This window comes from Eriocheir sinensis, chromosome 36 (genome assembly GCF_024679095.1).
Source record: "Eriocheir sinensis breed Jianghai 21 chromosome 36, ASM2467909v1, whole genome shotgun sequence".
NCBI classification, from domain to species: Eukaryota; Metazoa; Arthropoda; class Malacostraca; order Decapoda; family Varunidae; genus Eriocheir; species Eriocheir sinensis.
Genome location: NC_066544.1, coordinates 12,153,838 through 12,160,870, shown reverse-complemented (window position 1 = coordinate 12,160,870; position 7,033 = coordinate 12,153,838).

The window sequence follows — 7,033 nt, the reverse complement described above, 5'->3', positions numbered from 1 at the left end:
CTCTACAACCTCTACCTCCACCCCTTCACCTTTAATTCCTACCAATCATGACATTCTACAACCTTTACTTCCACGCTTTAATCACCTTAATTTCCTACCAATCATTACAATCTCTATATAGGTACTCATTACATCCAGTCCAGTCCACCTCCCTTCCCCCTTCCCAATCTCTACCTCGGATCTCAATTTCTCCACCTCCCGATCCCTACCATGCAGTCACAACCTCTACAACCTTAATTTATACCTCCAGTCCGGCCTCTACTTGATCTCCCTCCTTATCAATCTCTAAAACCCTGCCATCTCAAAATAGCTATACTTATATATGGCGCTGAGCGAATGTGCAGGCATATCCCGACCGAGGTATAAAGTATAATTACATATCATACATAAAATCACACTCAATGGCGCAGTAGTATGGAACCCCCGCACACAAAAAGCATATCGGAGATAAGAAATTAAGTAGGCTACAATGAACAGCTATATACATACATATAGGTATATAGGCCTATATATAGATGTCTAACCTGAGGGATATTTTATTAGTTACGAAGACTTGAGTTGCAGTTACAACTACGTTATATATAGTCTACTATAACACTAAAAGATCAGAGAGGCAATATAATGAGATAAATTAATGCGTGGAGTGAAAAAGCAAGGTTGACATTTTTTGGGGGGATACTCGCATAAAGCTACCAACATGGGATTAGCAGATCATAGACGCTGCATATGCGGCACAAAGTGTCAAATAGTTTACTTGTAGTCGAATTGTGGTTCTGTTGGACTGAAAGACGAAAGAATTGAGAAGTTACACGTGCTCAAGGTCAACCCGGGGGTCTAAGAAACAGGATTAATGAGCTGTAAGTGAAAGTTGACTCCAAGGTAACGCGTCGAGGCAAGGGAACGCATGTGTTATCCCTTCTCTTATTATATTTTCGGCTCCTCTACATTGGTACTGCCTCACTAAAAGCAACTAATCTATTTATCACGTAGTTCAATGCGTCCATCATGCAATATTGCAGCTGTACTGAATATGATATTTCTTGGTCGTATCTTCTCACAAAACACATTGCAGCACTTTATATAATTTTCCAAGAAACTCAAGAAATCCACACAGTTGGATATCCCATTAGATATAAAAGAGGAAGGGGAAATGAGTTGCAGGTGGAAGCATATCTTGCCTGGCGCCCAAGCTCACATATTTAACAAAGCTTTCGTAGGAGTTTGGGCCATTTCCAGGGGTAGATTAAATGGCCCTAGTGAAAGTTTGGCCCTTCTTCTGTACCATGAATGTGAGAACAAAAATCATGAAAACCCGATTGATCTCCTTTTTGGCTTTTGAAAAGAGTTGATGAGAGAAATGGAAGTGAAAAAAATACCGACCCTGGAAACAAGTCTGTATAGCAACTTCGGTTTCACTATTACATAATCTAATGCCCCCGGTTAATTAATCAATAAAGAGAATCACATTAATGGCACTCCGTCGGCAATATAAGACGCATATATTTGTTCATCCCTTTCCTCGCATAATGGAAACATTATTTTTAAGGCATCAATATGTTCGTCGTAGTAACTGCGATGAAATGTCGGTCAAGTCAGTACGGCTCCCGACACAACGCTTGATCTCCATTATGCTTCCCCTGCTGCTGGCCACGTTTCATCATATAACCACTTAAAACTTCACGTGGCATGTTAGAAATAAAATATGGGAGCAATTTATAAACACAGAGGCGAAGTCATTGCTCAAAACTCCATTTCGTCACCCATAGTTTACTGGTGGGGCCGAGAGGGGCGCAAGGCGAAGTGGTCTTGGACAAGGCACAACAAAACCTTGCCAAAGGGTGTTGTAGGTCGTCTCTCGCTCCATCTGCTCAACATCTGTTTCTGAGTAAGTTATAATATTTTCAGCCCCACTGCCTCAATACAGGGTGCGCCGGGGAAGGGGTGAGGCCGGGGCAGTGGTGAGGGCTGCTAAGGGTCGCAGAGAGGCGGAGAGCGTGACAGCTGGCAGGATGGAAACATTCTTGCCTCAAACCAGGAAACGGGGAGAGATAAAAAAAACATTAAAAGATACAAAGGAAGGAAGATCGGTGTTACTCCAGAAGTACACCCGACTGCCTCATTGTGAAGGACACCTATGTGCTATATGAAGTACTTGGTGCACACAATAAGTGATGTCCTAAGCGGCCATGCTGGGGTGAACCGTCAGGCAAAGAACCGAAAGGTCTCACCAACCAATGCGCCAGCCTATCCAACTCATCAAACAACATAATATAATCCAATAAGACAGTCTGGAAAGTGCATTGGGAGTTCATTTCATATGGTCAGGAAGGAAGATCGGTATCACTCCAGAAGTACACCCGACTGCCTCATTGTGAAGGACACCTATGTGCTATATGAAGTACTTGGTGCACACAATAGATGATGTCCTAAGCAGCTATAGGTAATCTTGAGTGGCTAGGCTAGGCTGTTATAGTCTGTTCACTAAGTCTGACCCAAGCTGACAACATAAACCGAAGCATGTTCATAAGCACAGTGCAGATTAGCAGCAAGTGCTGTGTGAGATAAACACAAGCAGAGGTTAAAGAAAACTTGGAAGCCATAGCAGTAGCCAATCAGCATAGCTTGCAAACACGCTTAGGTGTGTGTTGTCAGCTTGGGTCGGAGTTAAGTGAACAGGGTAAATATGGAGAATCACTACGCGCCTCCAGTATTGCTCCCACGGCATTACTAGCCTTTCCAAGCAATCACATGCTGTTGTGTTACTCTAGTTTTACCGGCGCATCACACATATACTGCATCTACAAGTGATGATAAGGAATAACAGATAATAATCCTGTCCCCTTCAACAAAATTAAAATATCTGGTAGTGGGGAGGGCTATGAAGACCAGGGAAATTGTGGGGTAAAAGCAGCTATTGCAATGATGCTGTCTACCTGAAATGAACCGTTTCTGTGCTCTACTTACGGGGAAAAATCTATATTTTGCAAATAAAGTCACCATGATGGCCGCCCTGTGGGCCAGCGCCATTTTGATGGCGACTACACATGTTCTATAGATGCAGGTAACCCATCTCTTAGCAAGGGGATCTTGGGGGGCGAAGCCTCCCCAGTTAGCAGGTCGTAAAGTTTGGTTGGAGTAGTTTAAATATGCTCCCCCACCCAAAACCCTGACTTCTCGCGGGTCCCCCAAGATCGTTGGGGGGAGGGGATTAATTCGGCTTTTACTTTACTTTTTAGTACTTCCGCCTTCATATTATGGTTAAAGGACATGTTTTTAGTCCCTTAACCATAATATGGAGGTGTAATATCGTATTTTGGAGGCGCGGAGTGATTCTCCACAATTACCGTGAACAGACTATAGTTTATATATCACCAGAGGTTGGAGGCTTGGGGTCAAGGTTGCTCAATGATTTATGCTTTAGTGTTTGCTGTTTGTTCTAACAGCCACAGCACAGTGCTGTTTATGCAATAAATCTTCTCCAGCACTTTTTTAGCTGTTTTCCAGGGAAAAAATGCCAAATTTTAAAGTCATCATAATTTACCTAGTAATAGATAATCTATCTCTGAAACAGCCACTTCAAGTCTAGTAAAGAATCCCTGTTTAATCTTGATCATGCCTGTGACCTGTGTTGCATAGCTGTAATGTGCTCTATATCATAGAGGCTATAGCTGTCTACCATGTAATGTAATATCATGTAATGTACTACCATGTAATCTGGATCTGGACGATAATGCACAGGGCACCCATACAGGTGCATAACATGCATATTTGTGTTGGCTGTTGGGGGACGGGGGAGCCGAGTGTGCAGGGGAGGGAAGTGAATTAAGTGTCATTGTTAGTGTTGGTGTGTTGTGGTGACAAGTGAGTGTGTGTAATGGTAATGATTACTAGGTAAAACAGGTCCTGGTCGTTTCGGCCGTGAGCCATTTAGGCCGTAACATCCAGACTGGCAAACAACTGAATTATCAAACGACCGAAACAACATATGGCCAAAATTGTTTACGGCCGAAATGATTAAAGTTTTTTAAGAAGTTTTGCTTATCGTGACCGAACTATTCAAAGGATATCAATTTCATCCTTGATGAAGACCACATGCCAATTCCTGTTAGCTAACTTTTTTGTTGATGATGGCCCCCACTTAATCTTTTCAAGCTCAAGACAGAAGAATATGCTGAAGGATGCCAGAACTTGGTATTGCGATGGAAGCTTCTGTTTTGTATAAGCTCCTTGTATTTAGCTCTACTCAGTACATGCGCTTGTAAGAGGAGAGGAACAAGTGAGACAAGTCCCATTCATTTTTGTTTTAATGGGTAGAAACTATAAGAGAGACTACAGGAAGGTCATGCAGTGAATCGAGAGGGTCTTGCTAGAGGTGGAACCTCTGGCTGATTTTGGGGTTAGTTTTTGGGGAGCAGTGAAAAATTTATTTTCTGGCATCACCATAAAGGGGTGTAACTTAGCTATTTCAAACTTACTTAATTCATTGCATGGGAGGTTAAGACTTACATTGTGTATGGCTCCCATCTATTGATGATCTAGACTCTAGAGTTTGGAATTTCACAAAAAAAAATTAAGTTAATAGGCTGATACTATTACCAAGTTTTCCTTTTCTTTCTCTCCTCCCATTATAGTTAATTTATGTCGCTTGATCAAAAGTCTTAAATGTGGTACTGTTTCAAATGCTATCCTGCAAGCTAAGTAGTTCACGTACACAGGAATTTGTTTACCCTTGGCAGATGTCAGTTATTCCATATATATTAGCAGGTTTGTTAAGGTGCTTCACCTTTGCCTAAAACCATGTTGTTCATTGGTGATCAAATCATTCTCTTCATGGTGTTTTATTAGTTCAGTTCTTACTAGAATTTTGCACAATTTGCACAGAACACATGTTAAGGAAACTGGTCTGTAGTTTAGGGGCTCTAATTTGTAGCCTTCCTTATAAATGGGGCATGTTTTTGCTGTTATCATTATGAGTGTACCACTCCTATGTTAATGCAGGGGTAATAATATTATTAGGCTGGTTGTTAGAATAAATATTAAGAATCACTTACCTTTTTGTTTTTTAGTGGAGCTAGGCCAGGCCACATCGTTTGGTGGAATTGTTATTTTATTTGGTGGGATCAGGTTACTCATGTGATGGAATAACTAAACTGTGGAAAATTTAGGATGGATCTAATTTAAACAAACTTAGTTGGGACCTGATTGTGTGGTGGGGTGGATCATGATCATGAGTGCAAGTCAGTACTCCTGTCTTAACTCACCTGCAGGTGGCACTTTCCATGCACCTGCCAAGTGACAACAAGGAGGGCATCCAGTCCATCGGCAGCAGCAGCACCAGTGGCAGGATGAACTCCAACGCAGAGCCGGACTTCTCTGAGTTCATGTGGATGGCGGAGGAGGACTTGGAGGCATTTGACCGAGAGGTAAGTCTTTTTAATTTCAAAGGACAAAACTGTGTAGTTGAAAATTATCACTATGACCTCTGAAACATAATTTTGTTTGCCTTTTCCTACATGATTCTTACATGCTTAGGTACATTATTTTTGTAAAAGATATAATTTACCAATATATCAAGATTTTAAAGTACGTAGTTTAGGGAGAAGATAAAGAAGGTTGAGTTGTTTAAATATCAAGGAACAGTTGGAAAGATTTAAGTATGGAAAGAATCTGAGAAACATTAGTGAAAGAAAATATCACATGATCAATAGAAAGTTATAGAGAAAGTGGTGTAAGTGTGTAGTTAAATATGGAACTGATGAATAATATCGGTACTCTTACCAACCCAGATTGCACTTCAGAATCATGGGCGTGAAATATAGCATGACAAAAAAGGATTTGCAGAGTTCTTTTAAGAGAAAAAAGCAGAACACATGTGCAATTTCAGTACCATGTAAAAGATTGATGTTATTGTATTCTTTTCATCCTGCAGGTGTTATGTGAGGTGTCTCAGGTGATGATGGAAGACCCTGGTGGCCTGAGAGATGATGAGGAGGAGTTTTTGTGTCGCATGTTAGCTGAGGAGGAGGAGAGAGATACTGTCTATTATCACCAGTACTGCCAAGACAAGTGAGTACAGTAGTAATGAGCCTTTAAATGAGTTGAGTTGTCTCTTTAAGATTTTACTACAGGATTGCCTCATACAACGTTGTCAGCATCTATACATATATTACTCTTTATAAGTTCTTTGTCAGGCAATCACAGATATCCCATTTGTGCATATTTACCCCCTAGGTGTGAATTTCATTATAGCCTGTGTGACAATGTTGGTGCTTTACATTCCTAGAACCCCATCAACAACTACTTGCTCTGCATATGACATCACTTTGCTGCTTCTTATACAAATTTTCTTCCAGGATCAGAAACAATGCAACAACAGATCTCTCATCAAGCATGGAGAAGATGGGTGTAAGGGATGATGTGGCAGCTAAGGTAAAATTCTGCTTGGAGTCATTATCTCATATGCTATATTTGTGTTATCTGCTGACATATTATTGTCCATTTCTCTGAGCAATCATTCCTCTTTAGATTGTGACTTTTCCGTTTTCTTGTTTCTTGAGTCTGGGATTCCTGCTCTACTGTACTTTGTCCATAGTATGTGATGGTGATGATGATGTATAGTGTCTCACCTCAATCATCTATGACTAAAGTAGTACCAAGAACCACATGAGCTTCTGTAATATAGAAGGCATAGTGTGTGTACTTCAGCTAGTTCACCTAGTTGTGATATACAGGAAATGAGCTATGTTTGTGGGGTCCTGTCTCTGTGTCTAGATCAGACAAATTCAGCTTCAAATTCAAGATAACTTTTATAGATGCTCACAACCATTTATCCTGCCTGGTGTAGGAAATAATGTGACAGCAGCAATGGTGACAATGGTGAATTATCACTCCTTTTCATTAACCTGGTAGCAGCGATGGGCCAAATTTGTGGCTTTACTGTGTAGCAGCGACGGGCCAAATTTGTGCCATGATTTAAACCCTCCAAAATAGATGATATATAAACTGATCACAAAAGCTTTGATATATATTATGA